Here is a 24,481-nt window from a genome sequence, read left to right on the forward strand (position 1 = left end):
AGTGTGGACCCTGTGGAGAGGTAAGTGTCCAAACCCCGATCCTAGTTTACTGCTGATGCCCCCGGATTTTTTGGTTCGGTAAAGTCCATGAAGGTGCCCTCACCGGGCAGGTATTTATCAAGCCATATAGAACTGGCCCCTGATCTAGGGCCCTGTGCGTGCTCCGGTCCCAGTGGTACTTGTCCGTACCCACCCTGGCAACCTCTCTCCCATGCCCCCGGGGTCACCGCTGCACGGACCCAGCTCCGGCATGTCCGCACACCTCTCTGTGTGCTTCACTTCTCTAAACTGACTGATGACCCCTCCCACCAGGCTGGCTAATCCTGGGACTCATTACTTCCATGGCGACCATCCCCTTACATGGTTAACCCGCTATGCCCGATGTGGAGTGGAGAACTAGGATTTTGGTTGTGCTGTGGTAGTATCGGCACTGGTACTCCAGGTTCCAGGGGGTAGGTCCTGCATCCCCAAGAGAATGCAGTTCCTTGTAGTGCCCTGAGTGGCTCAGGAGCTTTACATGGGCAGTCTGGCTCTTTTTGGTGATCCGATTCCCATGGCTCCGCTCACCAAGAATAGCCGGCTCTTTCGGATCGTTCATGAATCCATATAAAATTGCGTTCACTATAGGTGAATAAATGTTTAAGCTTCTGTCAACATCACCAAAACCACGCCCACTCACAAGGGGCCATTTAAATTGCTGAGCGGGGAGGGTTTTGTTCAAGTAGGCAAGGTTTCGCCCAACAAACACCAAAATTTTATGCCCTGTGAGAGCCGTTAAGAGAATTTAGTGGCTCTCACTGGGGTGCCAATGTAAACAGGTGGACTCCCTGACTTCTGCTCAGTGTGCCTGCTGTGAGCCCTGCACCTACCCTTGCATTGCATTATAGCACATTAACTGTACATTACATTCACTGCAATACAATACAATAAAATGTCTTACTCTATACCGGCTGCTATATGGCCTCGGCGCACACACTTAATAAAATAAAACATCTTAAAATCACATTAATTAAGACATGTCGATCGACATCTTCAGGGGGAGGTCTGTTGCCAACCTTCTCACACCGACTCCTGTCAGTCACAGCAGGGAGCCAGATCTTGGTGTCTGATCGTTTGCGACTGACACATCACTAATACCTAGTGATGGATGGTAGCATGGCACCCTAAGACACATATGGAGAAATCCAACCAACTTACTACTACACACATGAATATACACAATGACATTTTCTGGGGGTTGCAAGTCGCAGTCCACTGCCTTACATATTCTTGACCAGAAACATAACAAATGCTATCTTGTGTTCCCCATGTACTCCTCATAGCCCCCTATCCCACCTTTTTTTCCCCCTATTCCTCCAAAGAGTTTTAAGAGTTTGCAACTCCCACATACTCTACTGCCTCTGGTTCCTCTTTCACCTATAGAGCTCTGCCACTGAGTGTCTCAACCTTACCTGTGAAAGAGTTTTCACCCGTATCTCGGTCACTTGCATGCTCCTCCATAGAGTCTCTGCTAGATTGCCTTACTCCTTGAACACTCTTCTGCCTTTTACTTTCTGATCTCTTAACCCCCTTATTCATACATACTGTTTTGCACCCCAACAGAGCCCCTGTTTACTTATTGATTCTTTCATGCCAATCACAAAGCTTCTCACAGTTTCCTACCACCGAATGTGAAAATTTTCCCTATCAAAGGTTTGGCCAACATCCCCCTCTACCAGTCCCCCAAGACTCCTGACTGTAAACTGACTGGTGGCAGCGTTTGGACTGGGCTTTGTACTAACCAATAGCAGCATTCACATTAGACTTTGTACTGACCATTCACAGCATTGACACTAAGCTGTGGACTGTCCATTCTTAGCAATTACATCATAATGTAGACTGATGAGCTCTGGCATTTACATTAGACATTACAATAGTTGGTTCATTAAATGTCACTCATCTAAAACACCCAATAAGTTTGACCCATATTATAAACTCCTCTTTTGTGGTCCAATGTCTATCTAATATTGGCACAATATATAACTAAATATTTATATACAGTGACATTGTATTGGTTATAAAATGCATACAGCTGCACACTGAAAAGCCAAAAATGTATAAGGGAAAATATGGTACTGCATTACTGCAAAAGAGAGATTTTTTAGTTTATGTATTGGGCAATGCATGTAAGCCCGGAACCAACAGCAAGGTAATCTCAGTAATCCGGGAACCTAAAGCTGGTGTCACACATAACGACGACGACAACGACGTCGCTGCAACGTCACCATATTCTGTGACGTTGCAGCGACCTCAACAGCGACGTCGCTATGTGTGACACATAACAACGATCAGACCCCTGCTGCGAAATCGCTGCTCGCTCCTGAATGCTCCAGGTCATTTTTTGAACGCTGCTATCCCGCTGCGCCATGCTGATAAGCTGATAATCCTTTTGTTTGACACCGCAGCAGGGACGCTACGCTACGTCTGAAACCACACAACGACCGTCGACGTCGCTATGATCGCTACTCCGTCGCTGCTTTTTATAACATGTTTGACAGCTTACTAACGATCATCTATGGTCGCTGCTACGTCACAGAATATGGTGACGTTGCAGCGACGTCGTTGTCGTCGTCGTTATGTGTGACCCCAGCTTAACTTAAGTGCCTCTATCTAGGTTAAATACATCCATGTCTGGGCAAAATGCCACTATCTGGACTGCAAACCTCCATGTATGGGCAGCTAGGCTCCTGCTATAAAGGACTCTGCCCTAAGACCTGGCTGTGTTCATAGCCTTTATAGCAGGAGCCTAGCTGCCCATACGTGGAGGTTTGTAGTCCAAATAGTGGCATTTTGCCCAGACATGGATGTTTTTAACCTAGATAGTGGCATTTAAGTTAGGTTCCCGGATTACAGAGATTACCTTGCCGTTGAAACCGGGCTTACATGCATTTGCCAATACATAAACTAAATATCTCTCTTTTGCAGTACATTTTTGGCTTTTTGGCTTTTTAGTGTGCAACTGTATACATTTTATAGTTACTATGTTTTTTCAGTTAGCACCTATTCACATTTGTTGGATGCGCGGGTCAGTTTATTGTGTGGTTTGCCAGTACCTGGGGCTATACAAGTATTTTGTGCCCCCTAACACATAGACCATTAGAACTACATAAATCTCATCCATCAGACCAATATTGAACATGTATTTATTTTAAGAAAATAATGATGTAATTAGAGTTTGCTCTTTGACCCACTAGATATTTTCTTTTTTAATTGAAATCCAGTTGCTGAATATGGGGGGCATGTTAATTAAAATGAGTTCTTATTGTCGCTACTGCACTCTGCATAGACAGCAACCAAGAATCTTCATTACTAATGCACTAGGAAGATGCTGCAAGGCAGCACAATATTTAGTTATAAAAAAAAATCTGGAATCAGTATCAGTCAGAGATATTGTCCTTGCTTGTCAAGAAAATTTACTTTGTTTTTTTTTTTTTAGTTTTTTTTTAAACTTCTTTCTTTTTGTGAAGAGGAAGTAATTGTTTAAATACTAAAAAAAATTCTCCAAAACTTAACAATTTACCTAGAATTGTCTATCTCACAAAGTGTGTGTCACAAATAAATTGGATTTTTTTTGCACATAATTTTGCACAGGTGCTGGCCGATTGGTTAAGTGGTTACCTAGTATGTCTAATTTTAGCATTTAAAATCAAATGTAATTGGTATTAATTCATTAAAAATTACGATTTAACCTTTTGGCTCATATCGGTGACTAATACTCAACTTTGAAGCTAAATAAGGAAAGAATGCATGCTGTTCCACACCTGTAAATTGATGCCTTAGGCTATGTGCGCACGTTGCGTAAATTCATGCAGTTACGCTGCGCTTTGCAGCGCAGCGTAACTGCATGCGTCCTGCGTCCCCTGCACAGTCTATGGAGATTGTGCAGGGGCCGTGCGCACGTGGCGTCTCAGAGCGCAGTGCTTCGGCTACTGCCGAAGCGCTGCGCAAAAAGAAGTGACATGTCACTTCTTCCGTGCGCTTTGCTGGCAGCTCCTGCTCTGTCTATGGCAGGAGCTGCAGGCAGAGCACACGTTCTCACCGGCACCATGCGCTTCAGAACGGAGCTTTTCAGCTGCGCTCTGAAGCGCACCTTTTCAGTGCTGGGCTAGTACGCAACGTGCGCACATACCCTTACTGTTCCTTTTGTGTGAGTAACATCAGGGTGGTAGCATTGGTGTTTCAGTAACAGAGCTGGAACCATGAAGTAGTCGAGTGGAATTATAACATTGAAGGGTAGAACCATGATGTAACAGACTGAAACTATGATGTTGCAGAGTTGAATCACGGGACTCAAGCACAGCGTAACTGCAGAATGCCAACTACCTGAGTACTAATGTAGTGCTGCAAAGTTTGTAATTTCATAATTTTACCGATGAAAATGTTGGTACAGTACTGTTGCTTTTTCCTATACTCATAGCTATACGGCTAAGGACACATGCCGAGACAAAATGAGCGAGTGGAATGCGATAAAAAATCACATTTCAGTCAGACTCTATGGGGTCACCCCCATGAGCGATTTTTTTCTCAGCCCTCATTGGACCAAAATAAAATTGCAGCATGTGGCGGGTGGATTCCAATTTGCTTTCTCTCGCACTCATACAAGTCTATGGGTGCAAGAGAAACATTGCATTGCACTCGCATTACAGCGGAGTGCAGTGAGCTATACGCATCGGCTGCTAATGGAGCAGATACAGAGATTAGTCTCTCTTTCCTCCCTAGCTGTGTTCCGATTGTAGGATTACATCACAGTGGCATGACACTCGGCTTACACTCCAGCAGAGCTGGAGCAGAGTGTCATGCGATGCACTCGCAATAGTGCTCATGTGGCCCCAGCATAAAGAGGCAAATCCCACTACAGTATACATTAATGGTAGTGTATCAATCAATAAAATTCTAGGTCACAATACAAAAAAAATGAGTTGATTGAATGGTATGGTATGTTTGTTTCAATACAATCAGTAGTTCAGTATGGCATAGCATAGTATATCTTCTGTACCTTGCAGTATTTAACATGCTTCTCTGCTGCTTTTGAATCTTTTGAAATAAAATTGTGGAATTATTTGTGACCAGTGAGTGCTGCATTTTTCTTCTTTCTTGTATAGCTTATGTGGCGTCCCTGACTGTGAGGTGCTACAGGGTACTACATCTAACACCGGATTCCTGGAAGACCAGTGCTGGTAAAACACCACAACACACACACAAACCACGCCCTTTGCCCTCAGACTGGGTAACAGGCTAGAGATGGACTTGACGGGTGGTTACCTATAGGTTGGGATGCATCCAATCCACTACTCAGAAACCTGGGAAGAGGAGGGGCCAGTCAGTGAAATGGACAGACAACGGACATCTTGTCAGAAAGAAATTAACCAGACACCAAGTCAGTCAGAAGTTGACGTGCTGACGGGAAAGTGTGCAGTGACCTACTGAGTAAAAAGGAGTATGGTTGCCAGGAAGAGTACGGTGAAGTACTCACTGGACCGATCACCGACGGGGTACAGAACCCTAGTTCAGGAGGACGCTTTAGGCTCACCTGATAACAATATGCCCGGTGAGGGGACCATCAAGGACCTCACCAACGTTAGTGTCCGTGGCAAAGCATAAGAGAGGGAACTTGGGAACGGGGACAGAGGTCCGACCCAGGAGAGGTTCAAGCTGCCTGCCGTACAGGCCAAGACGGTGACAAAAGGAGAGGACCCTAAAATGCTCCAAGCCACGGGGACCCACTGACTACTACTACAGGGTGCATGGAGGTAAAGCTCACCAGTTCACTACACTAGCACTGCAACAAAGGGAATATCGGATTGGTAAAGACCAGCATGAACTGGGTGACAGCAACTCCAAACCAGTGAGTAAAGCACAAGTTAAACACAGCTTCTGTGTCGTCTAAATTATTCCTACGCCTCTGCACCCATAGATTACAACAACCATCATCCTCTCCTGGGGCCTAGCTTTACTTGTGGTGAGTCATCACATCTAAGCTGCCCAATACCACCAGCCCAAGCAACGAGAAACTTTGCAGCGACGGTTCTCTCCATTTAACCGCACACCGCAAGTGGCATCATGAAAAACTATTTTTATTTTTTTTCCCTTGTTCAAATTCCCCTTTTAAGCGACCCCCAGGGTCACGGAACCGGGCAACAGCCACCCAGTGAACTGTCCCAGTAAATATACTGCCTGGGACCAATTACCCCACAGCCCTGGGGTGCGTCACCTACACATAGTATATTGTGCTATGGCGTATTATAGCATAGAGTACATGGGATGAGCTATATCTGCAATTAATTTTTCATCAAAAGGCCCCGTCACACTAAGCAACATCGCTAGCAACATCGCTGCTAACGAACAACTTTTGTGACGTTGCTAGCGATGTTGCTGTGTGTGACATCCAGCAACAACCTGGCCCCTGCTGTGAGGTCGTTGGTTGTTGCTGAATGTCCTGGGCCATTTTTTAGTTGTTGCTGTCCCGCTGTGAAGCACAGATCGCTGTGTGTGACAGCGAGACAGCAACAACTAAATGTGCAGGCAGCAGGAGCCGGCTTCTGCGGAGGCTGGTAACCAATGTAAACATCGGGTAACCAAGAAGCCCTGTCCTTGGTTACCCAATATTTACCTTTGTTACCAGCCTCCTCCGCTCTCACTGTCAGTGCCGGCTCCTGCTCTGTGCACATGTAGCTGCAGCACACATCGGGTTAATTAACCCGATGTGTGCTGTAACTAGGAGAGCAAGGAGCCAGCGCTAAGCATTGTGCGCTGCTCCCTGCTCTGTGCACATTTAGCTGCAGCACACATCGGGTAATTAACCCGATGTGTGCTGTAACTAGGAGAGCAGGGAGCCAGCGCTAAGCGGTGTGCGCTGCTCCCTGCTCTGTGCACGTGTAGCTCCGTGCGGTGGTAACCAAGGTAAATATCGGGTTGGTTACCCGATATTTACCTTAGTTACCAAGCGCAGCATCTTCCACGCGGCGCTGGGAGCTTGTCACTGGTTGCTGGTGAGCTCACCAGCAACTTGTGTAGCGACGCTCCAGCGATCCCTGCCAGGTCAGGTTGCTGGTGGGATCGCTGGAGCGTCGCAGTGTGACATCTCACCAGCAACCTCCTAGCAACTTACCAGCGATCCCTATCATTGTTGGGATCGCTGGTAAGTTGCTTAGTGTGACTGGACCTAAAGACATCATGTTGACTACAAGCTCCATGTAGGTTCCTAGGTATCTTTAATTAAGTGAAGTAAGCCCTTTACCACCACTGACCATGTGTTCTTCAACAAAGCCTACAAACCGATCATTACCATGGGAGCTGTTATCTGTAACTAGAAGGTGGCCCGATTCTACGCATCGGGTATTCTAGAATTTACGTATTGTGTAGTTCATGTATGATTTTTGTTATATATATATATATATAGATGTTGTTGTGTGTAGTTACCAAGTGTTTGTGTAGGGGCTGTACATGTTCTGGGTGTTGTCTGGGTGTGATGGGGGGTGAGAGCGGTGTTGTATGTGTGTTGCGTGTGTTGCGTTGTTTGTGGAGTGCTGTGTGTCTGTAGCGTTGTGTGTGTGTGTAGCGCGGTTTGTGTGTGTGTGGTGTGTTTTGGGGGGAGGTATGTTTTGTGCAATGTGTGTGTTGTGCGGTATGTGCGTATATTTGTGTGTGCAGCGTTGTCTGTGTGTGGGTGTCTGTGTAGGGCAGTTGTTTGTGGTTCCCAGTGTGTGTGTGTGGTGTGTTGTGCAGTGCGCGCGCGCGTGTGTGTGTGTGTGTTGGGGGGAGGTGTGCACTTCCCATCGTGCTCCATCCCCTATGCAGCGCACTCCCCATCGTGCTCCATCCCCCATGCAGCGCACTCCCTATCATGCTCCATCTCCCATCCTGCGCACTCCCAAACGTGCTCCATCCGCCATGCTGCGCACTCCCAAACGTGCTCCATCCGCCATGCTGCGCACTTCCAAACGTGCTCCATCCGCCATGCTGCGCACTCCCCATCGTGCTCCATCCCCCATGCTGCGCACTCCCAAACGTGCTCCATCCGCCATGCTGCGCACTCCCCATCGTGCTCCATCTCCCATGCTGCGCACTCCCAAACGTGCTCCATCCGCCATGCTGCGCACTCCCAAACGTGCTCCATCCCCTATGCTGCGCACCTTCCATCGTGCTCCATCTCCCATCCTGCGCACTCCCAAACGTGCTCCATCCGCCATGCTGCGCACTCCCAAACGTGCTTCATCCGCCATACTCCGCACTCTCCATCGTGCTCCATCCCCCATGCAGCGCACTCCCCATCGTGCTCCATCCCCTATGCTGCGCACCCCCCATCATGCTCCATCTCCCATCCTGCGCACTCCCAAACGTGCTCCATCCGCCATGCTGCGCACTCCCAAACGTGCTCCATCCGCCATGCTGCGCACTTCCAAACGTGCTCCATCCGCCATGCTGCGCACTCCCCATCGTGCTCCATCCCCCATGCTGCGCACTCCCAAACGTGCTCCATCCGCCATGCTGCGCACTCCCCATCGTGCTCCATCTCCCATGCTGCGCACTCCCAAACGTGCTCCATCCGCCATGCTGCGCACTCCCAAACGTGCTCCATCCCCTATGCTGCGCACCTTCCATCGTGCTCCATCTCCCATCCTGCGCACTCCCAAACGTGCTCCATCCGCCATGCTGCGCACTCCCAAACGTGCTTCATCCGCCATACTCCGCACTCCCCATCGTGCTCCATCCCCCATGCAGCGCACTCCCCATCGTGCTCCATCCCCTATGCTGCGCACCCCCCATCGTGCTCCATCTCCCATGCTGCGCACTCCCAAACGTGCTCCATCTGCCATGCTGCGCACTCCCAAACGTGGTCCATCCGCCATGCTGCGCACTCCCAAACGTGCTCCATCCGCCATACTCCGCACTCCCCATCGTGCTGAATCCCCCATGCTGCGCACTCCCAAATGTGCTCCATCCGCCATGCTGCGCACTCCCAAACGTGCTCCATCCGCCATGCTGCGCACTCCCAAACGTGCTCCATCCGCCATGCTGCGCACTCCCAAACGTGCTCCATCCGCCATGCTGCGCACTCCCAAACGTGCTCCATCCGCCATGCTGCGCACTCCCAAACATGCTCCATCCAACATGCTGCGCACTTCCAAACGTGCTCCATCCGCCATGCTGCGCACTCCCAAACGTGCTCCATCCGCCATGCTGCGCCAGCATCAGCCTCTCTATCCGCAGCATCAGCCTCTCTGCCCGCAGCATCAGCCTCTCTGTCCCCAGCATCAGCCTCTCTGTCCCCAGCATCAGCCTCTCTGTCCCCAGCATCAGCCTCTCTGTCCCCAGCATCAGCCTCTCTGTCCCCAGCATCAGCCTCTCTGTCCCCAGCATCAGCCTCTCTTCTCCCAGCATCAGCCTCTCTCATCCCAGCATCAGCCTCTCTGTCCCCAGCATCAGCCTCTCTGTCCCCAGCATCAGCCTCTCTGTCCCCAGCATCAGCCTCTCCTCTCTGTCCCCAGCATCAGCCTCTCTCCTCCCAGCCTTCCCCAGCATCAGCCTCTCTCCTCCCAGCCTCCCCCAGCATCAGCCTCTCTCCTCTTAGCCTCCCCCAGCATCAGCCTCCCCCAGCATCAGCCTCTCTTCTTCCAGCCTCCCCCAGCATCAGCCTCTCTCCTTCCAGCCTCCCCCAGCATCAGCCTCCCTCTCCCAGCCTTCCCCAGGATCAGCCTCTCTCCTCCCAGCCTCCGTCCTCCCAGCCTTCCCCAGCATCAGCTTTCCCCTCTCAGCCTCCCTCAGCATCAGCCTTCCCCAGCATCAGCCTCTCTCCTCCCAGCCTCAGCCTCTCTCCTTCCAGCCTCTCCCAGCATCAGCCTCTCTCCTTCCAGCCTCCCTCAGCATCAGCCTCCCCTTCCCAGCCTTCCCCTGGATCAGCCTCTCTCCTCCCAGCCTCCTTCCTCCCAGCCTCCTCCTCCCAGCCTCCTTCAGCATCAGCCTTCCCCTCCCAGTCTCCCCCAGCATCAGCCTCCCCCTCCCAGCCTTCCCCAAGATCAGCCTCTCTGCTCCCAGCCTCCTCCAGCACGCCGTGCTCCTCTGGCGACACTCACACACACGATCGCATACACTCACACACACCCGATCCCGACACTCACACACACCCGATCGCATACACTCACACACACAGACACTGACGATATCGCACATACGCGCTCACAGTCACAACATCCGGAGATACCACATGCTTCTGGCCATGTGATCCTCCGTCAGGTCCTGGAAGGTCACAACAGCACAGTATCGAGGCCGAGAAGCAAGCGATATCGCCGGATGCTGTGAGTGTGTGGATGCGATGTGATGTGTGTGTGATGTGTGTGTGATGTGTGTGTGAGGTGTGTGTGAGAGTGAGTGTGAGAGTGAGTGTGAGCTGATGTGTGTATGTGTGTGTGTGTGCGTGTGGATCTTCCGCCGCTACAGGACCTTGATGCGCTTGTAACCATGCCAACGTATCCCGTCCCCCGCTCGCACGGGAGCCCACACCACTCCCGTGCGAGCGGGGGATGGGGGACGGGGGGGGGAGTACAGTACTCACCCCCCTTAACAGCCGTGTCAGTTCGGGGAATGCGCGGGGGGGAGAGGGGGGGGAGTACAGTACTCACCTCCGTGACAGCCGTGTCAGTTCGGGGAATGCGCGGGGGGAGGTGGGCGGGGCCAGAGCTAACGTGCGTTGCGTGAGGGGGGCGGGGCGTGGCGTGGCCGAATTGCCAATGCCTGCAGGGTGCCGGGGCGAGAGGCCAATCTGTGGGGGGGGCGGAGGCTGGGCGAGCGGCTGGCCAATCCGTGTGGGGGCGCAGCCTGGGCGAGCGGCCAATCGGTGTGGGGGGGCGGGGCCATGGCGAGCCCAGCGGCCAATCAGCTTTGTGTCACCGTAAGGACACAATGTCACCGGAAGGACACAATTTTGAAGCATGACAGACAGACAGACAGACAGAATAAGGCAATTATATATATAGATGTTTGTCTAGTCTCCACTGGGATATTGAGAACCTGTATCCCTTATGCCTACACGCATCTGATCTGATTGCTGATATTAGTTTTAATCTCAAATCCATTAGTTCAACATCACTTACAGATTTCATAAAACCTGCAGTTAACCTAAGGGTACTTGCTCACGATGAGTTTCAATTGTATTTTTGATGCTGTGAATTTTCGCTGAGTCAAACATGCAGCATTTTACAGTACAAGCAAAGTGGATGGCGATCAATAGCAATCTTCTGACCACCATGCTTCTTTTTAAACTGCATAAACTAATCTGTGGTACGTTTTTCCAAGCTACAGCATGTCAACTTCTCTTGCCGGTATGCTGAATTGTCTGTGTGGATAGACTTGCATTTGATGTGGAAGCTCTGTAGGTAAAAAATGCACATGCGTTTTTGGTGAGTTTACGAGGTGGAAGCACATAAAAAAATGCATGTAACCTGCACCTAATGATGTCAGTACAAGGAAGAGATTCTGCAGTGTCAAAAACTTAACGTATACTGATCTTGAGAACGTAGCCTTAAATGTTTCTATGGAAGATGTTGGTATATTATCATCGCTATAAACTGATATGTTTTTATAACCCAGAGTTTTAGGTCTTCTGAACTGTGCATTTGTATTTGTTATGTGGCGCCCCTGGGGCTTTAGTCGCCACAGGGTACTGAATCTCACTTAAGGTGCAGTATTTATCCTGGGTAATGAAGAGGTTAATCGCTGGTGTTTAGCACTTATATAACATTCACACAAACAATCAGTTAGTGAGCCAGTCAGTTACACAACTCATGAAGTCAGCCAGCCTGGGAAATTCTCGGTTACCAGGGCAACGGCCTGAGAGGTGGGGCAGCACTGGGGAAGTTGCAGAACACACAGGAAATCACTTTAGAAATGTCTGGGACACAGAACAACATGGTCGTTGGAGAGTGGAGAGAGTGCTTAAGAGCTTCTCCAGCTAGGACCGGTCCAACTGGAAGAGGCAGGAGATGATCAGGTGAGCTGGAGAGACAGAGGAGAAACATGGTTGCTGAGGGGAGAGCTTCATTTCTCCCTCGGAACCGGTGCAGAGCAGGGTGCAGAGCCCTAGGGTGGAACATACTCCATGTTGGACTAAATTTGCAGGACAGGGGGATTGAACGTCCCTCTGGCCACCACCAATTACCGTAGCATAGTGGCACATAGGATCCAGGATCGGGATTACGGTCAGGCCCTACAGCAGATCCGCGTTACCTGCATACAGGACGGTAGCTGAGTTACAAGAACTGGGGTCCCCAAGTAGCTTCAGGCCACGGGGATCCAACACCAAGCACAAGGAGGAAGGTCTCTCAGTTCACAGCACCGGCGTTGACCTTGAACTTACGCGGAATCGGCTGGGGCCCATCACGGCAAAGACCAGTACCCTGAGTGCAGCACCAGAACTTTGAGTAAATAGATCTTGAACTGCACCTGCTGCCTCAGTCTATCATTACCTGTGCCAGTGGCCGACTATCATCCCCATCATCCTCCCTGGGGCCCGTGCCACCTGTAGGGAGCAGAACCATTCTTTCTGCGATACCACCAGCCCCAGAGGACAGCACCCTCAGCGGCGGCTAATCCCTGGCCTGTGGCGTGACGAGACAAATCATCTCAAACTACTATTCCATCATCCTCCCCTTTTTTATTGTACACCTCAGGGCCGCGGAGCCGGGAAGGGCCACCCATGACATTCCCCTGACCCGACATCACTGGCAGGCGACGGGTATATTTAAACCCTGACCCGCGGGTGCTACAATTGCATTGTGTGATATGAAAAAAAAAATAAATTAAAAAAACACAGGGTAACAATATATATATTTAAATACCACATTGTAAAATAGAAAGAAGATGTGACATCTCTATCAGTGCCTGCCCTTCCTGCCTCTCTTCTGTCGCCAAACGACGGCGCACTCTCATTGTGGATGAGGCGATAGTTCTATATTTGTGTCTTCTGATACTTGTAGTCCCATATATAGTGGGAGTAATAGCATTAACTGCTGTGTGGTTTGGGTCGGGCTGCAAGCAATTTAAGATCCTGAAATCCTGCTATCCACTGCCACTGAGATTTAACCTGACCTGTTTCTGTATAACTTGTGCCTTGCTATTCTCAGTGGAAAGTCATGATTTTCTACCTTGGCTTGCCTTTTGATTTTTAGTGCTAGACTCTTGTGTCACTTTCTGGTAGTTTAACATTACTGGTCATCAGCGGTGAGGATTGGCTAACCTTATCTTCATAGAACATCAGCAGTATAAACTGTATCATGTCAGTCAGGACTGTGATGGCTGCATCAAAGGCATAGCATACAATAACATAAAACGTCTAGTGTACATCACCAACATTATGTTCTGCACCTGTCTTGGCTCTGTCTCCTTCCTGTATTGCTGCTGCTGTCTGCTGTGCTCCACAACCGGCATGCCGCCACAGCATCATCTTCCTAGGCCTTTTAAGGACCTTTTGGATGAGTAGAGAGCTGTGGAAAAGAAGTACAGAAAAAAGAGATCTGGTCTTGCCAGGTCCAGTGAAGCCGATGAGTAGAGAACCCGATTTTCTTCTATTGTTCTCTGTTAAGGACCTTTTGGACACACTGCTGTGTCTAAAGGTGGCTTTACACGGTAGCGATATCGCTAGCAATTTCTAGCGATATCGAGCGTGTAAGTACTCGCCCCTGTCGTACATGCTATATCGTGTGATCGCTGCCGCAGCGAACATTATCACTACGGCAGCGTCACACGCACTTACCTGGTCGGCGTCGCCGCTGTGACTGCCGAACAATCTCTCCCTCAAGGCCGAGGGACGTTTGGTGTTTGGTGTCACCGCGACGTCACTAAGCGGCCGGCCAATCAAAGCGGAGGGGCGGAGATGAGCGGGACGTAACATTCCGCCCACCTTCTTCCTTCCGCATTCCGGCCGGTGGCAGGTCAGGAGACGTTCCTCGCTCCTGCGGTGTCACACATAGCAATTTGGGACGACCTCTCCATGGTGAACGATTTTAACCATTTTTGAGGTCGCTTAAGGTCGCTGGTAAATATCACACGCTGCGATATCGTTAATGACACCGGATGTGCGTCACTAACAACATGATCCCGACGATAAAACATTAACGATATCGTAGCGTGTAAAGCCCCCTTTAGTGTTAATCTAAAACTATGTCCTACAGACGTGTGTTTTAACTCTGACTTTAACTCGGTTCTTGTTGTCTTTTCAGATGTCTGTAAACTTTTCATCATTGCAGCAGGTTAACTAATCCCTTGCATACGCTTCATGAACAATTCTGGATTTGCAATACCTGTACCTGTTGCCAATTCACGCCCTACCTGCTGAGAACATTCCGACCTGCTGTTGGAGTCTGTTCACATTACCTACGCCTATGTGCCTGATTAAGACCTGTCGTTTTCCTATTTCTGTCCTCCTCCTGTGGCTTCCAGGTTTTCCTGCATTACCAGTTTGTTTGCTGTTCACATTCCCAGTTATCCGACTCCTCATCAAACGAATTGTCTAACTGCCTGCTGTGTTTGTGTGCCTACACTAACCTGCGGCTTCATGGATCCGCCTTACTAGGTGAGCCTAAAGGCCGCTTTACATGCAGCAATATCGTTACCGATATCGCTAGCGTGCGTTCCCGCCCCCATCGGTTGTGCGTCACGGGCAAATCGCTGCCCGTGGTGCACAACATCGCTCAGACCCGTCACACTACTTACCTGCCTAGCGACGTCGCTGTGACCAGCAAAACAACTCCTTTCTAAGGGGACGGTTCGTGCGGCGTCACAGCGACATCACTAAGCAGCCTCCCAATAGAAGCGGAGGGGCGGAGATGAGCGAGACAAACATCCCGCCTACCTCCTTTTTTCCGCATTGTGTGCGGCTGCAGGTACGCTGTGTTTCCTCGTTCCTGTCGTGTCACACATAGCGATGTGTGCTGCCTCAGGAACAACGAACAACATCGTACCTCCAGCAACAATGATATTTGGGAATGTCAACGAGCAACGATATGGTGAGCATTATTGCTCGTTAACGGTCACTCCTGTGTGTCACACGCAACGACATCACTAAAGAGGCCGGATGTGCGTCACGAATTCCGTGACTCCAACGACATCTCTTTAGCGATGTCATTGCGTGTAAAGCGGCCTTTACACATTATTGGAAGTATGCAGGTGTAGGAGAGTGCTAGGCCTGTATGCCTCACTCTTAAGACACTGATCGTCATTGTGTTATAATATGGTGAATTGTGTTTCTGTATGCAATGGGTTTATGCAGAAAGTGTAATTTTGGCCACCCAGTGACTGGGTGCTACTCCCTGGAAAAGAAAGACAGGCAGGGAGACAGTTAAGCACTGTGGGTTCAGCCCACAGGGGGAGGAGCCAGCTGCAGGGTATAGTCTAACTCCATCTTAGCTTTAGTTGGTCGAGGAGGTAGAGAGTAAGAAAAATGTATCTGTGGGAGGTATAGAAAGCAGAAGTGTGCAAGAGAGCTAGATACCTGAGGTAGAAGAAAGTGCGTGTCTGTGTCAAAGTTAGTTTAACCAGACCTTCAGGGTCACCCCAGGCAATCTGAAGCACAAGGGAAGGGCTCTGACGTAGATGGGTGGAGGGTACTAACCTCGCTCACAACTGTATCAGGCTCAAACTCTAGAGAGGATTTCTAGGTTGTGACTGACTCCAGCGGTACTAGTCCATAAGGGAAGGTTTGACAAAGAAGAAAGAGAGAATTGTGCTGTGTGACATCTGGTGATAACGGTGAATGAGAAAGTGCCCAGGGGCTGCTCACCTCTTAGGGTTGCGCACCCCTGCACAACCCCGGTTAGGGCAGAGGATTAGTCTGTGGGAGCTGGTGATGTCCTGTGCTGGCTGGAGATCCTGGGGAACACCGTGGAGACACTTCTTCCAGGTAGGTCACGTGATCGCGAGCGACCGGAAGTGCGTCACCACAGGTCTTGCCGCACTGCTATTGTACCGCCCCGCGGGCTCGGCCGGCTGCCGAGCCGCTCGGATCCGTGCTCATATGGTGGGTGGCTCGAGCTCCTCATGTACCCGGGGGTCACGTCGCTCTGCAAGGGGGTTGGCGCTACACACAGGGACTTCGGTGGGGGGTTCCACGGTCGGGGCCGCTGTGGTTTGTAGGGGATTTAAGTTTGTGACGCCACCCACGGGTTGTGGTGAATGGATGGACACCACCGCTGCCGTTGACTAGGCCTTCCGGGGATGGTGTTGCGCAGCTTGGTGTTGACCCCTCCGTGGGTAGGGGAGTGATGGTCCCGGGGGCCCGATGGAGGTGCTGAGGTGGGGGAATGGATGGTGCTGGCGTGTCGGTGCGGTGCGGCGCAGTGCGCGGCCCGAAGGCACTGGTGTACTCACTATGATACTGTGACGCCCTGGCAAAGCCAGGTTGTCACAGAAAGAGTTAATCCTCCTTGGTAATCTGGTCTCACACCGGTGCAGCAGGACAAACCACATCCCCCAGTGTAAGAGAAAAGCAGAGCAGAGGGGAGGGGCTGGAGCAGAGTGTTTGGAGAGACAGACAGAAGAGGAGTCTGGAGTTGTAGCTCCCAGGCTGATAGTAAAGCGTACTCCGAAAGGGCCGGGACAGGCGGCAGTGAGGAAGGGGCCAGAGGTAGCCGGAGCAGGGCGGTGGCCCCTCGGTACCTAGGGTGACCCGGATCACTGCAGGGGAGTGGATTCCCCGTTCCCGGCTGAGGAGAAAGAGGAAGAGAGTGGAGAGAAAGGCACTTGGCTGCAGGGAAAGAACAACAGGAGCTGCTGCACCGTGTGTGGGACACTAACACCCCCGTACCGAAGGCTGCGGACACCGGCAATTCCTAGTTACCAGTGACTCTGTGTGAAATACTTGTGAGTACGCCCGTGCCCTCGGGCACCGCACTGCAGCACTGCGCCCTGCTTCCTGCTTACCCCATCACCGGGCCCCGGGACAACCAACCCCCTACCCACGGAGGGGAGAAATAACATCTAGCTGCTCCATATCATCACTCCCGGGATCCCCATAAAGAGCAGCGGTGGTGTCCACACAATCACCACAACCGTGGGTGGCGTCACAGACAATCTCCCTTACCAAATCCCCTTTTACTGTGGAGCCTGGGATCACAGACTGGGTCACGCTACCGTGATACCCGCAGAAGTGACCCCGTGGCCCGGATCTGAGTACCCCCTGGTCCCCGGGCGACACATTTGGCGTCACGAACAGGATCAAACCCATCCAGTTACCTGGTGGAAGTGCGCCTTGCGCCGTCCGTCAGCGGCGTCCCGCTGAGGAAAAATCCCGAAGTCCGCCATTTTAGCCGCCATTTTAGGCGCCAAAAACAGCAGCTTGGCGCCTTCTTCTCCGAGCGGCGGGCGCGAAAAAGAGGCTCCGCCCCCTGAGAACGCGGGCGGAAGTGAAGCTCCGGAGGACCGGAAGCGAAAGGAAAACTTTAAAAGTTGCTAGAAGGACTGCTCCCGAGTACCAAGGGGGAGCAGGAGGAAGGAACCGCAGTTTATGTGACCAGGACTGTAAAGGCAGGGACGCCAGGACTTTGCCTAATTCCGTTCCTGGGCAAGTAGTAGCCGCAACCCCGATGAGATCTTACCCGGCTCCGGCACTCCGCCCGGCTGCGACGGAGATGACGACGGCTCCGGCAGTCCGCCCGGCCACAACGGAGGTGGCACCCGATTGGAAGTCTGCCCCAGATGTGGCGCCAGCCGCTCCCAGGTACCCCGTCATGGCTGTGGAGCAGCCGGAGTGCACCTGCAGAGAGGAGGAGCAGGCCAGTGAGAGATGGAGCCCTTGGCAGTTAGCGAGGCCGGTTGTAGCCGGCGCCGAGGGTATCCAAGTGGGCCTGACTTCTGAGCAGGAGGCAGAGCACGGAACCCATGCCCCGTACTGGGAGTGGCGGCAGTGGTAGTGGAGCATGGACGGCTACCCACAAGTTAAAAAGTTGACTGTTTTATGGACTGTCACCCCTGTTGAACGCCCTCAAGTTCAGGAGGAGGCCATCTGCTCCGCAGGTGTGGGGTGGCAGAACAGTTTAAAGTTTTAGAAAACGTACCTCCCAATGTCGGAAGATGTATGATTGTAATGTGTTGATTTTTCCAGTTTTAATAAATGTTGGTGGCCAGACGACCCGAGGACGGGCCGTGTTTTACCAAGGGGGGGTGTGACGCCCTGGCAAAGCCAGGTTGTCACAGAAAGAGTTAATCCTCCTTGGTAATCTGATCTCACACCGGTGCAGCAGGACAAACCACATCCCCCAGTGTAAGAGAAAAGCAGAGCAGAGGGGAGGGGCTGGAGCAGAGTGTTTGGAGAGACAGACAGAAGAGGAGTCTGGAGTTGTAGCTCCCAGGCTGATAGTAAAGCGTACTCCAAAAGGGCCGGGACAGGCGGCAGTGAGGAAGGGGCCAGAGGTAGCCGGAGCAGGGCGGTGGCCCCTCGGTACCTAGGGTGACCCGGATCACTGCAGGGGAGTGGATTTCCCCTTCCCGGCTGAGGAGAAAGAGGAAGAGAGTTGAGAGAAAGGCACTTGGCTGCAGGGAAAGAACAACAGGAGCTGCTGCACCGTGTGTGGGACACTAACACCCCCGTACTGAAGGCTGCGGACACCGGCAATTCCTAGTTACCAGTGACTCTGTGTGAAATACTTGTGAGTACACCCGTGCCCTCGGGCACCGCACCGCAGCACTGCGCCCTGCTCCCTGCTTACCCCATCACCGGGCCCCAGGACAACCAACCCCCTACCCACGAAGGGGAGAAATAACATCTAGCTGCTCCATATCATCACTCCCGGGATCCCCATAAAGAGCAGCGGTGGTGTCCACACAATCACCACACCACAAGTGGGTGGCGTCACGGACAATCTCCCTTACCAAATCCCCTTTTACTGTGGAGCCTGGGATCACAGACCGGGTCACGCTACCGTGATACCCACAGAAGTGACCCCGTGGCCCGGATCTGAGTACCCCCTGGTCCCCGGGCGACACAATACAACACACTGGAGTCTCTGGTAAACCAAACGAGATGATGAACGATGCCCGCAGCCGGCTGCAGCTTCCCCTTAACAGGTTGGTGGTTTCCACATTTCTCCTGCATCTCTTTAATGTGAACGTTATGACTCCTATGCCTAAGCAACGGTAGTCCGCTCCCCGGCTTGCTGTGTGTCGGGTGAGCCCTGTTTGCCCACAGACGCTGGCCCCTTGGGTCTCTATGCCTTGCGGTGGCTTTACCCTAATGGTTGGACTGTTGTCTTCAGTCGGGTCTTGTGTGGGAAAGGTCCTAAAGTACAGTCCTCAATCAGTTGATTCGACTCAGCCCTGTTGGTTCGGCGCTTTGTACTGGGTCTGAGTACCCCTCCTGGTGCTCCGGTTTCCAATCGGCTCCCCGGTTCGGTACCGGCGAGCCACCGCCCGACCCCGGTCCCTACGGTTCCACCGGCCGTAATCCCAGCTCCTGCAGGTGGCCACCACCATCTGCCTCCTTGCCAGAGGTGACTGGGCTCCAACCCAGACACCTGGTAGACTATGGCAGGCCTGGTCACAGGTCTGCCCTTGAACTTGACTTCTCTCCTCCACTGTCAAAATTAATCATCTACTCAGAACTCTCTGTTTTTCCCGCCTCCAGACCTGTGAACTCCTCGGTGGGTGGAGCCAACCGCCTGACTCCACCCCCTGGTGTGGACATTAAACCTGGAGGGAGGTGACAAGGTTTTGAAGTTTGGCTGCTGTCACCTTTTTAGGGAGGGGGTATGTGTGTATGGGACTACCTTAAAACAAACATTTTTTTGTTAATAACCCTCCAACGGCCACTATGCATTTCAACAGCTATTTGCTGAGTAACTGCACCTCACCCAGAGGATTAGTATCCCATTCCCAGGTAAGGAGGAGACCATAGGTTGTTGCACACATACAAAGACACTCTTTATTTAGCAACAATCCATTAGGCCGTGGTTAGGGTAAGTTTCACCTTTGCTTTCTCCTTAGGAAAGCACAGCCTAAAGCTAGTCTAGATGTGGACTTTAGTTAGTAAGAGCAGACTATAGAACGGGAGTTAATCAGGAAGTGGACACAGAGCAGAGCTGTCCTTGGGTCTGGAGCGGCAGAGCTCATCCAAGGATCAGGAGAGAAGGGGTCCTAGATCCACGGGAAGTGTGCCATACACCCGTCGACTGTTATCCATTCCAGTATACCGGTGTGGAGGGACTTGACCGCAAAGGGGACTGGCACCTCAACTAGTGTAGAACTACAAGGCTCAGCTAGCAAACCGGAGGCGGAGGTTACTGCAAGTACCGAAGCCAAATCCGCACATAACCCGCTGAAAAAGGTGACCACATAGGACCAAGGGACATGGCAGGAAAACCACCCATCAAAAAGATCCACAGACACTGGCTCAAGGCATTGTGTGTGAGGTGCGGGGCAGGTGGGAAAGGCCAGCGCAGGAAGGCAACTAGGGAAGAAACACAGAAGGGTGCATAGGGTTGTGCCTCCGAACTATCCGGGGATCGGCTGTGGCCCATCACAGCAGGACTCAGCACTCCAAGGGCAGTAATTGACCGACCGTGAAAACTTGGAACTCTTAACTAACTGTGAGTAAAGACCTTGTGACTGCGTTCCTGTGTTGCCCCGTTATTGTCTGCACTTCCAGCTCTGCACCCCGCCATTACATCTCCATCACCATCGTCAGCCCTGGGGCTCAGCTCTACCTGTGGAGAGCTGTACCATTTCATCACCATTGACCCCAGGGGAAGCTGAATAGCAGCGGCGGCACCTATGATGCCGCATACCACAGATGGCGTCACGACTCATCCCATGTAAATATCCCCCACTCATTTTAAACGGAGTTGGGCCCCGCCGCCGTGACCTCCCGAAACAGAACCGGCCCTGTTCCTGTTCCTGCCACACGGCCCTGGTGGGCGTGTCAAAAAGACTATTAAAAAAGAAACCAAAATCTGTGTCTGTGAACCCCAGACAGAAAAATCCTAGTTGGTATTAGGGTCTAAGCACAGGCATGGCTTGTACACACAAATTCCACACACCCCACCTGGAAACCCACCACCAATCCCTTCCACCTTTCTCTGTGGAGACGGCTGTAGTGTGGGCTAAAGAGAGGACTGTTGAGCTGAAGCAGAAGAAGGCCATTGCTCACGACTACTAACAAGGCACTCCGGCACCCTTCGCCGTCCCTCTACACAAGGGTGGGATGCAAATTTTAAACAGGTTCTCTACCTGTTGCAAGGAATACGGTACGAGAGCCTAATGACTACTACGACTACTAATGAGGCAGTCTCGCACCCTCCGCCACCCCTCTACACAAGAGTGGGATTCAAATTTTAAACAGGTTCTCTATCTGTTGTGAGGAATGCCTGCAGTGTAGCATGCTGTAGAAAGTTATTTCTTCTCTGGTATTTCATACAGAATAATTAATAGTTTTAGGATCCAGGTGAAGACCATAGCCAAAGACAAGACTAGTCTAGTGCCACACCTGGCTGGCTTCTCCCTGCATCACTCTAGTTGAATGACAGGTATTTTCCATGTGTAAATGTGGCACCCTGGACTAGCCAGGTCGTCACAGGTACTACAACATACACCCCACCCTGAGACAGGCACATCGGCCAGACACAAAATCCTTGTTGCCTCCCTTCAGGGGCTGATGTCCACACCAGGTGGGGTGGAGCCAGGCGGTTGGCCCCACCTACTGAGGAGTTCACAGTCCTGGAGGCGGGAGAAGGAAGTCAGTTGAGATCAGTTAGGAAAGTGAAGGAGTGAGGGAAGTGGTAGGAGAGGAGCAGACTGACCATGTCCGGGTGTGTGGCCCGGACACCAAGAGCAAGGTTGGCAGACGGTGGTGGCCGTCTGCAGGAGAGGCAGATCAACGCAGAACCGTAGGACCGGGGACGGGCGGTGGCCCGCCGGTACCGAACCGGGGAGCGAAGTGAAGCCAGCACACACAGGCAGGGCCTGTGGACCCTCGACCAGGCTTGGAGTCGCCATTAGAGGTGAAATCCGTCAGTGACCGGAACCCAGGGGTTTCCTAACAGCCAAGACCCGATTGAAGGCAACCGTCCAACCAACAGAAGGAAATACAGCTACCACCACAGCTAGAGTTCCAAGGGCCAGAGCCTGCAGGCAAAAGGGCTCCTCCAGCACATATATACGCTGGGGAGCGGGTTACCGGTGGGAATCCATCGGAACCGAACATATACAAAAGTGCAGGGAAAGGCAGCCACCACTAACTGTCCAGGACAAGCCACAGCAGCCGGTTGCGGGACCTGTTCATCCAGCCATTTGGTTTACCAGAGACTTTGCGTACCTTTGTGGCTGAGTGAGTACTACCGCGCCATCCGGCACCGCGCTGCGCAGTCCAAGTTACCCTGCCTCCCTGTCATCTCACCGGGCCCCGGGACCACCAACCCCTACCCACGGAGGGGGAAAACAACATCCCAGCTGCTCCCTGCCATCGCTCCCGGGATCCCCGTCATCAGCAGCGGTGGTGCCCAACCTCACCACAACCAGTGGGTGGCGTCACGGACCAAATCCCAAACCAAACTTCCCCCCTTTCACTCACAGGCGAGGAGCGCCGCTCGAGTCCCCGGATCTGGCCCACCGCTCGAGCCACCGAGCTTCCATCGCAGCAGCACCGAACTCGAGCGTTAGTGAGCACAGCGCAGCGCGTCCTTCCCCACCCGCGACATAAACACAACGAGCGACCTGTCAGTCATGTAAAGCTTTGCAGGCAGAAGCTAGCCAGGATGTTGTTGGGCTAGTCAGATCTCTCCCTATAGTCCATGGCTGGCTCTCCAAACTATATCAAACTTGGCTGCCCTTGTGTAGCAAGGCTCTGATTCATGCTGTCTTGGTTTGGGCATCAGGCATAAGGTGACACACTCTCTTTAAAGAGAAGAGTTTCTCCTTCCCCTTTTCCTTCTCCTTTCTCTCTTCCAGCCGTTTTTACTTTTTTTGTGTGTGACTTCTAACTTCCCGACCCTAGCGATGAGGCTAGCGTGGGCTTTAGATGTGAAAGAATGGCTGTCAATAAAATGTCAGCACTGCAGTTCCTAGGCCTCTTTCCATATGGGTAACACAAACGCTTAGTTGTTATCACTGCTGCTTTGTAGCACTAAGGTCTTAAGTTCATATATGATCAAGGAAAATATCTGCACGGAGGCTGTCCACAACAATGTACTTGTTCACTGACAGCAATCACATCACAGATCTTAAAAATATCCAGTTATTAAAACAAAAGTATATTAAGACGTCTCCGAACCTTTATTATTTATCACCTATTAAATGGTTCATTTTATGTGGTGCTTACAGGAATATCTCAGACATTATTAGAGCGGTCCCCTGCAATATCATTGTGAGACCTTTATACCATGAACATGCGGACAGGTAGGTCACGCTTCTAAAACAAGCCCTTTCCAGGGGTCTTTCAGCTTATTAAACATGGTAAGGTGAGGTTATACGCTTCTGCTGTAGTCACATTCACCTTTATACTAACAAGCTGGGTTATTGTTCAAAAATCCAATAACTACAAGTATTTCGCCAATCCCTCCTTTAGAAGCGACAGAAGATGTGAGATTTCTTGATAGATTTCCTGACCTTTTACCCTCCGATTTTCATTGCATACTAAATTAAATCAGTTAACATTACGGATTTGTCAGGACATAATAACAGTCCATCTCTTCCACTGCTTTATTGCCATAACATCCTTGTATTACATTTTAATGGTTCTATAAATGCCAAGGATCACTGAGGTTTTAATATTTTACAATTCTATATGCTTCCCAACAAAGAGCAGAAGAGACGTTTATGTTCCCAGCTCAGAACAGCAATAAACTACAGGAAAATCTTCCTTATAGATTAATGGACGAGCAAGTCTAGGACAACATTGCCATCTAGTGGTGAATTAAGGATATAGTCTTTAATAGTTTATAAGCAGATGCTTAATTGGTTGTTATTCCTTATTCATAGTATAGGTCAGTCATGGCGAACCTTTCACAGGCCGAGTGCCCAAACTGTAGCCCTAAACCCAATTTTTTTTCCGAAGTGCCAACCAATCCTATTATGTAAAGAATTGATTGTAACCGTACCTTTGCCGTCTTCTCTTCTCTTCAGCAGGGGGCATCACGCTCATTCGTGCTTACCACACATTGAAGCTGAGCCCCTGCCCTTTCCAGACACAGCAGTTGGATTGATCTTTCTGGAAAAAAATTGCAGCATATTAGACAGAGATTTTAGCCTGGAATGCAATCAGAGGTCACCCTGTAATCCACATCTACATTTCAAAGTCTGAACATCTTGAAATCCCATAAAGACGTACGAGTGGCTCCCCTCCCCTTTCATTGTGTAGTTATGTCCCCCTTCCTGGCCACTTCCTGGTAAACATGTCCCCCATCCTGATATATATTTCCTACATTCTGGTATATTTGTCCCCATCATGGCCCCATCCTGGTAAATG

The sequence above is a fragment of the Anomaloglossus baeobatrachus genome, chromosome 5 (assembly GCF_048569485.1).
Source record: "Anomaloglossus baeobatrachus isolate aAnoBae1 chromosome 5, aAnoBae1.hap1, whole genome shotgun sequence".
Lineage (NCBI taxonomy): Eukaryota > Metazoa > Chordata > Amphibia > Anura > Aromobatidae > Anomaloglossus > Anomaloglossus baeobatrachus.